This window comes from Anopheles nili, unplaced genomic scaffold (genome assembly GCF_943737925.1).
Source record: "Anopheles nili unplaced genomic scaffold, idAnoNiliSN_F5_01 U_low_cov_1, whole genome shotgun sequence".
Classification (NCBI taxonomy): Eukaryota; Metazoa; Arthropoda; class Insecta; order Diptera; family Culicidae; genus Anopheles; species Anopheles nili.
The window spans coordinates 90,486-101,752 of record NW_026525539.1 but is presented as its reverse complement, the minus strand read 5'-3'; the positions used below and the strand labels follow the sequence as shown (position 1 = coordinate 101,752).

Here is an 11,267-nt window from a genome sequence, read left to right as displayed (position 1 = left end):
CAACGATTGGAAGCGTTAGTGTCCACCAGCTGACGAACTGACATATTGACCACGTTCTCCATTGAGATGGAAGGCACTTCTCGGACGACATTATCGAGAGGAGCTCAACTCACGTCGACTTGGACCACTTCCTGGGCATGGTTAAGCTACGGCAGAAACGCCAAGCGTAGCGACGTAGGCCCAAGGCTCAATACAGATCGGCTGAAGGCTGCCTGATGTGGCGATGAGACTTCAGCACAGCACAGCACAGCCGAGCAGACACTTGGGACGATAAGCCACGAGGCCAGAAAAACGGGAGTGGTTTGATGACGAGTGAAGAGACGAGCACTATCCGAGAAGACTATAGACGACTGAGAAGGCAGCACCTTCGCCGACTCTTCGAGAAGACAAGAAGCGTCGCTTTCGAGGAGAACCGACGAACAACTGGACATGGAACAGCTCGGGGATCTCAGTCGAGGTGATATCTCGCCAGTTCTATAACAGGTTGAAGAAGAAGACACAAGGCGGCTTCATCGGCGGTAGCAAAATCGGGCCAAGTTGCACCCTTAACGGGAGATACATTGATGTGTTGCGCAGCACCCCCTTGTGACATTTTGTTTTTTATTTACAAGCCCTTTGGTGATATCTCAGCATATATGAAAATAATAGACCCAGTTTTTTACGAATAAACTTATTTTTTTTACATTAACACACATCTTACATGATTTTAAAATGTCTCACCTCACCGGTAAAGCCATGCTCTGTAATTATAAAACAAATTGCGTTAGTTAAAACTGCGCTAGTAATATTTTCCATCACACTTCCATCGCTTGTTGAGGTTCGGATCATTTCGGCATTTCACAGCTTTTTTTCGCGGAATAACGCGTACGGAAGTGGCTCCTGCGTGTATGCCTCGCTCCTGCAGGATTGCAGGATGTACAAAGTACAAACACGAAAAGAAACACTATCGATTATTTGCAGGTTTCACTTCACAGTAAGCACGGAATTCCTAACTTATCTTGTGTAGATGCTTTCGATCCATTTCACGAACCCGTTCGTGTGTCGTTCGTTTGTTTTTTGGATCTTCCGTTGAACGAATTGAATCCACATGCAGCTGTGATTTTTCTGAAAATGCTAAGTAAATTTAAAGCTTCCAACTTCATTTGCGCAGGCTCATGTAGGTTAAAAGCTCACCCGAAACGCGTTGGTGGAATTTTATCGCGGATTTTCGCACACACTTCGTTAACCGCAAGCTGCTGAACTGAAGCTGCACTTTGGAATCGGTTTTTTTTTTTTTTGAAAGCATTGCACATTCTGAAAAGCAACTATTGTTGATAGAATTGCTATTTTTTTGCCGAACAACTATTTCACGGTGCACTGAGCCCAGCGGCAGTTTGTTTACAAAACTTCTTAGTACTCTTCAAAAATATGTCGTTTCAATTTCGTGCGCCTATGGGCAGCTTCATGGGCCTTTTTAACCTAAATGATACACAAACTAGCTCGCTCAGTAAATAGCACAAATCTCTGTTAATTTACAATGATAGGTTTTTTTTGATAAAATTCAAACATATAATAAGCTTTTGTTGTTGCTGGGCGAAACTCCTGCAAAAAACATCGATTTTCATGTTTATTTTTTACAAAATGCAACGAGCTTTTGATATATTCGTTCGTTTGTTTGACCACTGTTCTCGCAAAATCGCTTCTGTTTCAGCGCTTCAGAATCATTTCAAACTTCGCAAGCGATCAGTGCTCTTACTTTTGAAGGCTTAGAATAGTTTTGTTGTTAGACTATTCGTAAAGAAAGTAAAAATAACTATTCACTGCCTTGGGGGCGATATAATAAACTCACCTACCGAGCAAAAAATGCAATTAAAAATACGGATGGCTGCTTTTGATTTTGACTCGAGCCGTGGGGATAGAAGATAACGTGTGCCAGTGCTATCAAATGCAGTAAAGCTTAGCTATTTATTATTTCTCAGCGCCCAGCGCGTGTTGAGAAGATTTTACCCAATTTCAAGCCATGCGTTTCGACTGGATTTGGGCCAAAGCGTTTCAGAAATATTAAGAAAACTAGCCAGCTCCCATCGTTAATGAACTCACGCATCTACTGTGCTCGGAATTAAAGGGAGAATGTAGCAAGTAATGCTTGGGGATCGAAGAAATAAACATATGTTCTAACAATCTTTTTCTTCTTGAAAAGGAGTATTTGGTTAGAAGAAAAGTTCATTTTGGATAAGTTTCTTAATAAATGCATAGATTATATAATAGATATATCATCCAGTGGACATCCAGTTCTCTATATAAAAACCATTTTTACAACCATCAATTCGATAACGCGTCCAACTCATCCAGCACGCTCGGTAACCGGTTTTCTGTTGCTTAGAACTTAGACGCCAGCGCGAGTTTCGAGCGACTTGACGAAAAACGCAAACACCCAGAAAAACACACCAAAAGTCTTAAGATTTTTCCCCTTCGGGGCGTGGAGTCTCACGACTTGGTCGATTTTGTATCGGCGCAACAGAATGTATCTCCCAATAAGCATGTCACTGCTACCGGGGACTTCAACGGGCATCTGAACGGAGCGGAATTAGGTGGAGTCCAGCAGAATCGAACAGCACATTAGCCGAGAGGCAGATGACGATGTGCTCCCACCAACTTTGGATGAAGTCACTAGCACCATCAAGCAGCTGAAACACAACAAAGCAGCCGGCAGCGATGGTCTAGCGATGGTCCAGAACTATTCAAGATGGGTTCGGGTTGAGGCTTGCCGTCAATATACACCAGCTAATTGGGAAAATCTGGGAGCAGGAAAGGATACCGAATGAGCTGAAAGCTGAGTGTCATCCACCGAGTGTACAGTGAAGGGGTGACAGAATGGACTTTCGAGCCATCACAGTCCTCTGAATGCTGCCTACAAAATGCCTGTCCCGAATACTTTTCTGCTACAGATTTCGTTGGAAGCTACCCAGGCTGGGTTCACTCTACGGCAGATCCTCCAGTAAATGCCGACAGCAACAGATCCAGACGCATCATCTCTTCCATCGACTTCAAGGCGGCCTAGGACACCTGAAGCGGTCACCGTCGCCTCGTAGTCGGGCAATCTGAGTCGTAAGCATTGAGCAGACGTGTCGTCTATGCGATCGTTTGCAAGATCGTTAGCAAGGCCCAAAGAGGGCCAAGTTGGTATCGGAAAGCGTACGAATAAATGCCAAAAGTGAAGTGAAACAAGTCAGGTTTTTTTTTATTGGCACCGCACTCCTCTTCTCGAACAACTTCCTCTCTGCTGCTCACCTACACATGCCATCGATCGGCTGGAGCTATGCCACCGTGGGCACTCCCATACAAATATCGGGATAAATGTCTGGCGAGATTATTTACTAAATAATTTGTTTTTAAATGTACAAGTTTACACTACTGGAAACGAAAGCTGATCTGGTTTTGCTAATTGTAGCACTTTTTCATACTAAAAATTATTAAAAAAGTGTTTTCATGTATTGTAACGCCTGTATGTATGCAAACGCGAAACGTTTGCTGTTGTAAAAAAGATGTTACAGGGTACTTATGAGCACGTTTCACGAAGAAATAGTTTCAAAGCAATCAAACTAATATTATTTTTGATGAATTGATAATATTATTTGATGAGTGGAAAGTTTGCTGAATATTCAGTCAAAAAATACATAACAAAAGAAAATTTAAGTGCAATTAAAACTGTTTGTCAAAAATGCTAATAACATTAAAAAAAATAAACATAGTATAATATCAATATTAAAAAATATGAACAGTAATATGACTATCGAACACCCGTTGGTTGTAGTCAACTGCACAAAAGATTTAAATATGAAATAATACTTTAATTTTTTTGTTGAATTTTTTTCTTTTTTTTTTGGAAATTACGATTGAGAGTATGAAAAAAGGGTAAAAAACTCATAAGTAAGTAACCATTCTATATTATATTAATCGCTAACGAATCTAGTTAAATGTGAATCAGGTTCGAAACTTATGTTTAATTTATCTAGCGTTATCAATACTTCATCGCAGCCTTCTATTATATCTGCTCCGTTTGAGGAGCTATCACGTGTTTGTGATGATATTGTTCGTTTCAGGTGAATTTACGTGAATTTTCATTGCACTTTTCATTATTGAACGCCATGCAGCAGTACGGATTCCCTACGCCACGGATTAAGGGCCCACCTTGGATGGGGTACATGCTTTCGGAGCCGTTTTGCTGTTTAACATCGCGCTCTGGAAGGTGTCAAGCGAAAGAAGCGCTGGCTTCGTTCATCCGTGGCACGATTTTCACCCTGCTGGGTTTTTGTTTGAGTATTAAATTCCATCGTGGCGATTGGCCTGGTATATCTCCTTATGGTCCTAGGTATATTTGTTCTTGAGCAGAGAGTGTTTGTTTGTTCGTTTGACTTTGGCTTAGAATGAGCCACCGATTTTGCCAGCTTGCTTCGCTACCAGGAATTCGGCGTCTAATTGCAATTGCATGGGTGTTAATAGGCGTGGTTTTGGTACACCCTGTAACCCTTGCTTATGGACTTGGTTGAGGATGCTCGTAGATAGAGCGCTTTTGGGCCGATTTTGTTGGCATTTAAACATCCAGTCCACTGCGCGTATTCTACACTTCCGCTAACTATCGCTCGGTTGAGCATGAATAGCCTTTTGCAGGGGTTAATGTGTTTGTGTGCCCAGCCGCATATTATGTTTTAATTGTATCGAGTCTACCAACTGCTTCCCTAAGCCTTCGATTTTTGGCGTTGTATGTTGAAGCTTCAATTTGCTGTCAATGGTTACTCCTAAGCTAACGATGGTTTTCGGACTTGTATTGCCTAAAGAAATGTTTCGATTATCCTTTTCATTGGGAAGGCTTCATTGACCTTCGCTTTCTCTGTATTGATTTTTGAAGTTTAACGTGTTTTTTCGAGCCAGGAGTGTAGCAGTATTTTGGAGTTTTTAGCTCTACTTCCCGCGTCGATTTATCTGTTTTTTTTTATGATAGTGAAATCGTCCGCACGTACTGTAGTATTCTCTGTGTTATTATTATTATTTATAAGATAAGATTGTGACAGCAAGCAGTATGTATGTTAAATAAGGTAGGTGATAATATATGTACATCACCTTGAGGCAGGCCGTTCGATATCCTTCTTTTTATCACCTCCTTGCCGTGAACATAGGATCCAAAAGATCCGTTGGTTGTTGTTGTTGTTGGAGCTGCCAAATCCATCTGATATCGCTCTGAGATGCCATGCATTCGGATGATCATGCATTTACGGATCTTTGCCTTTTTTTGCTGTATGGCTACAATCTCTTGATGCTTTTCAATTTGGCAGGGACTTTTTAACCAATTTTTTACATGTCATTAATTGCCTTGATTAGGTGTCGAAGTATTGCTAGCGCTTAGTAAGCCAAGTGTTTTATAGGATATGTTGTCAGCACCGCCTAGGCCACAGTGGGCACTCCCATACAAGTTCCGGGATAAAAGCCCTAGCGCCTTTATTCGCCCAAAAACTTTGATTGAAACGTATCATTTGCTATTACTGAAAACGAAATATATCGATCAGTTTTAGGTAATTCATGCTCTTTTTGTTATGCCCACAATCCCTAAAAAAGCTTTTTCATGGATTCTAACGCCTGTATGTATGCAATTTTGCTGCACGTTTCGTTACATTTAAACGCACTGATCGGGTAAATATTATCATTTTTGGATGAATATGCATAGTCACAAAATAGTTGAAATAGTATAGTTGTAAGACAAAAAAAAAGCGTCATTTGAAAAAAAAAACATTCAAACACATAAACTGAAATCAACAAACATAAACACTATAAATAATAAAAATAAATAATAAGGCCGCTAGGATTGGTTCAATTGGATCAATGCGTCGGAGACGAAGTACCTGGTCGTCGGGGATAGAACCCGACGTGGAAGCAGAGTATTCGAGTGGTCGAGAAGTTCTGCTACTCTGGAGTTCTCTCTCTTTCTGCGAATCGTGCCTACGATGGGCTCCAAGCAACTCTTCCGTTCTCCAGAAGACTCGAGCAACGACGCCCGGTCGTTCTCTATGGCCATGAGTCTCTGAGTCCTGAGACTCTGCTCACGGAGCAGGGCGTGTGGAGAAGAAGGAGAAGAATCACCCACGAGTTAGCTGAAGCTGTATGGCGAACCGAAGAATCCTAACGGTGGCGAAGGCCGGCAGAATTCGGTGGTTTGGCCGGACTCATGCCCCACCAAGAAGGTGCTCCGAGCGACCTGGAAAACCGATTGGTGACCAGGCCATGTCTCACTAAGCCAATGCTCAACCATGAGCGGGCCAGGAAAGAAGAATGAGTACCATAAATTCAATAGTTTTTTTTTTGAATGCGTTTTTTTCTCTTCTTGCTGCATTTTGTGACGCCTTAAAATTTACAACAGAATGAGACGTTGTTTTGTCTTTTGTTGGTTTTTGTTAACTTTTTTTTTGCTATATGAATGATTTTTTATTCGTAAGATAAAAGTTTGTGCGTTGCAAAACGAAGCGTAGAGTCGAGTAAGCGGCATATGGCATTTGTAAACAAGGAAGAGATGTTGTTTTTTTTTTAAAGAAACGTTATCTAAATTGAATAACAAACCCTTCGCTTGCACATGTCGATAAATGCTACAGGGCACTTACTTACGTACAGCAAAGCTTTGAACACAAAAGAAAAAAACCTACTCATACAAAAGGCTTTTTGTTTAAACTTTTTTTTGTTCAGCGCAACTTTGAATACAAAAAAAAGGCGTTCAAAAACAAAACAAAATATATTTTTTTGCATGAAGCAATCGAAATTAGTGCTAAACTTTAATACGATAATTGCATTTATCTTTTGGCTTTTACGCACAATAAACCAATCTCAGTCCTCCAGATTAACTTGCAAATTCTTAACGATTCGCTTAGTCTACGTTGCTTGGTTTTAAACGAAAGCACATCTGAAGTTTTTCACAACTCGAGCAATTGTTTTATCGTTGCTTTGGAGCCGAAACCCCAAGGTACTCAAGAGAGAAACCTCTGCAAACTTCGAGCTTTTCTACCTTTTCGTCTAGAAACTTTTTTTTTTCCTAGATCTCACTGCAAGCGTTTGTTATCATCCTTCCAACAACAGCCTTCTGACTATTTCGTTGTAACATCTTTGAATGCAACAAACATTGCTCGTTCCTTTTTGTCCCAGAGTCCATTTTTTTGGTCAAAAATTAACCCCTAAAGATTATCAAATCAAATCATCTTACACCTGTGTGCGTAAATCGAGAGTAAAAGATATATTTCGTACAAACTGAAGACTGTTTTGATGAAACCGCAGAAATGGTGTAACTTTTACCCCAAAATGTCCGTTCATCGTTTGCAATTCCCATTCAACGGAACTCTGGGTTGACTCTGGGAAACCCTTTTGCATCCCTTGCCGCCACAACCCCGTCCCTATCGCATGGCTTTTTAGCAAAATCCACGCTGGCTCCGCTTGTCGTGCGAATCTTTTAACCAGCAGCGTTGAAGATCCACCGAACCACTGGACTGACGATTGTTTTGCTTAGATCTTAGTTCAGAGAGCCCAAAAATAACAGAAACTCAAAATTGACAAAAATTCTAGTTACGGTTGTCGTTTTTTTGTAGGGCTGGGTTGGAATCCTGTAACACGAGCGGAGGAAGTAACGTTGAATTTAGTAGCAAAAGGAATATTTTCATGTATGGGAAACATGTTTCACAGAGAAGGAGGGGGGAGGGGGGCGTGATCAAATATTGATAGAACAAGCGAGAATCTGGAAACTGAGAGAGAGTAAAAGCAAGAATAAGAGAGAGCGAAAAACATTTTTTTTTGATCAAGGACGATCCGAAAAATATTTCTTTTGTTCAAGGGTGTACTAAAAAAATTTTTTTTCATATCAAGGATGTACTAAAAAAATTTTTTTTAGATCGAGGATGTACTAAAAAAATTTTTTTAGATCGAGGATGTACTATAAAAAATTTTTTTTAGATCGAGGATGTACTTTAAAAATTTTTTTTGATCGAGGATGTACTAAAAAAAATTTTTTTAGATCGAGGATGTACTAAAAAAATTTCGATGAAAATGGACCCAGAGTTAGGGGACGAGCGATCGTGGGAAAAAATGAAGGAGTTCGAAAGTAAAGGATACATACGACGCCTCGGACCCAAAGGAACTCAGGAATGCTGCCGCTGTCAAATCACATGGCGTAAGTCTAAACTCCTTTCTCCTAGCAGGACCCGATCAGCTAGCAGGACCTTGTCGCAGTTCTATGAAAATTCCGTGAATTTCGCGTACCAGTAACAGGCGACATTCATCGAGATCCAGCGTTTTTCCAGGTTCCAGGCATGAAACACTGAGGATCAGCGTCGTCAGAGTTACTCTTCTGGGGAGAGCCAACGGATGCTAGGATGGAACCAGCCACATACGGCGTGACGGTTGAAACCCCGGAGGAGAAGGACGAGCCCATACGGTTACGGTGAAGTGGTGCTGTTTTATCCATCCAACAGGGGGAAGGTTTCGAGATAAGCAACTGGCTGTCGAGTTCGAGGCAAGTGTTGACCTAAAGCCTAAAAGAAAAAAACGTGTCACGAAGACAATCCCCCAGCACGGAGAAAGTTCTACGTATGTGGCATGGATACAACCGTTGACGTCGTTTTACGTCCCCGCCTGAACACAAAGCCTGAACATATGACGAGACATTGCTCTCTGGCGAGAGATGGCCGAGATATTTTTGCGCACGTTAATGCTCATCTACGACCCATCGAGGGCTCATCGGAAACTTCCAAATGTTTCTCAAAAACCCTGCTGCAGGAAGTCTGGCGATCCGCGTTGCGCCTGGGACCAGCTGATCAACGAACTGCGGCTTCCACGCAAACGGCACTGGCACATGTTGTGTGAAATCCCTCTGTTGCCTTCTATCACGAGCCTACCGAGTTGTAGATGCTCGTACCGACCTGCTTCTCTTCGTGTTCGACAACGATTAGTTGCCTGTTGTCGGACTAACCCTTTTTTGTTGTCCGATTGATGGTGTCCCAGGACCTAACATAAATTACTGCCCAGTAATCTAGTGAATGCCCCCACCATTGACTGCAGTGTAATCGCGTATATTCGATAGGGAAAATCTTAGCACACTCTGCTGAAACTCAAAATGAACGTCCCTTTTGGAGGGCGCTTTAATACTTTTCGATATCGCGATTTTCGGCCACTACATTTGCTTCTGAGGGCGTCTACGTAGTGCTCGATTTCCCCTTTTTAGGAACTGTTGCATCGCTCCGTTTTCCACTCTTTCGTCCGTTTTCCACCCGCATTAAGCAACATTCGGACGAAGCATCGAACACTACCGGTCAAGTGTGGGTTACTTTTTCGCTGAAAATCATCCGACACTCGGTTGACTGGAGGTTGTACCACGACGATTGACGTTAAAAAGATAGAAAGCGAACTAAAAAGCTACAGGTGCTGGCCAATGAGCCTGGCAAATCCCGCACGCTTTCGGGTACATAGTTCTCGTGGATTGCGGTTCCAGGAGACCCTTCTGGTCGACAGCTGTGTCCTCCTTGTACTGGGCAGCTCGCCCCCCGGGTCGAATCGACCGATCGAGGTTTCGAGGACGTGGCACGCTCCACGGGCAGACCATCACAGGTGTCGGCAGCGTCCACTTTCTTCGTGAGATCCCAGATCTTTTGCCGCAGTTCGGCCGCATACTGTTGCGGCCAATGTTCACGCTGAAACGTCCCCGAATGGCCAGTAGTCGCCGAGTAGCCGAGTCCCCAACGGTCCAGCGTCACGAGTGCCCACGTTTTCGGCTCGTGACCATCGAACACCAGCGAGAATGGCCAGCCAGAGCCAGTACCGAGTAGTACCGAGTAGTCGTTGGCACGGCTTTCAGCCGCGTGTTGGCGCACTTACCTTGCGCAGGTAGCGTGAAATTTTATCACCATGCTCCCACGGGGTGACCCAGCCCTTCGAGGTGTTGCAGTCGAGCGTTCGCGTCCCGTTCGCGGGATGGTTGAATGGTTGGCCCCGGTTGCGCATCGTGTACGCCCGAAACTGGTGGTCCGGTTTTTTTTGCGCATAATCTTGGAGAACGCTTCGACCAGCACGAACACGGCATCGTACATGAGGGGGGGGCCTGGGCCGAGATGAGCTCCTTGCCGGCGCCCTGCGACGTGGTCGGATCTAATCGCTTCCATCCATCAAAAGGAACTCCTTGACGTACTTTTTGCTGGTATCGACGATCCGGCAAGCCGGTGATATTGATTGCGCCGATAACTCGATAACTTCACTCTCCCAGCGATCATCCATCACCTGCAAGTGAAAGTGTGAGAGAAAGAGAGAGAGAGAGAGAGCGGGCTGAGATAAGCTGCACGTAGGGGCACACGAAAAAAAAAACACGCACTGATTGTGGGGCGGTGGTTGGTTGGGTGGTATTGGCAATCGGTAGCGATAAGAAAAACTGGCTCCAATCCACCGAGGGTTGGATGGTTTTATTTTCCTGCCGCCGCGATTTGAAGGCGGTGTTTCAGTCGCAATGATGGCGTTTTTCTTTTTTCTTTGCTTCCATCGTACTTCGCATCTACTTTCGTGGGCTCGCAAATAATAAATCAGCCCAACCCGCCAATGCGCCTTGGAATTGAGAAGTTTTGAGCGATTCGCTTGGATGTGAGATGAGGAGAAAAGCTGTACCAGGAATGTGGGAGGGATAGGCTGGTTCGGGAATGTTTCAAAGGGTGCTTTAACCCCCCCACCCCACACAAGATGTGTGCATAGTTGACGGACCTACAATACAGGCGGATGAGGAGTGTTACTGCTGCTGCTGCTGCTGCTGACATCGACATCTTCAGCGTTGGATGGAATTTTGCCGAAATTCGCTCACAAACCGAAACTGACACACACACACACACACACAATGTGCTGGGGAGAAACTTTTCCAATATTTAAACGGCAAACCCCCATCACGATCAGGTGCAGGATATTTTTTACACCCACACCCACACACGTACGTACGAAGCTTTTGGTAAGGCACATGAGGCAACTTCGTTCAAGGGTGTGCTGTTTTTCTTGCACATATTTCGTGGGAAAGCAGCCCGCCAGTTTCGGGCACGAGTTCAGCAAACCTGACAACTTATCCATCGGGTCGGCAGCACCAGTTCCTGTGGTGGGTGGCTTACCGAAAATGAAGCAGTACTGCCACGCGGTCTCATACTTGTGCAGTTTGCTGCATGCCTCGGGGGTTCGCACTTGTGCACGGCATGTGTGCACGGCATGGGCTAGAGATAATAGATAGGGCAAAGCTC

The 11,267-nt window shown here is 43.7% G+C and overlaps 1 pseudogene; it reads right to left on the bottom strand.

Moving 5' to 3' along the window:
- Window positions 1-9,392: 9,392 nt before the first annotated feature.
- Window positions 9,393-10,275, bottom strand: LOC128730055 (glutamate receptor 1-like; annotated as a pseudogene).
- Between the last annotated feature and the right edge of the window lie 992 nt (window positions 10,276-11,267).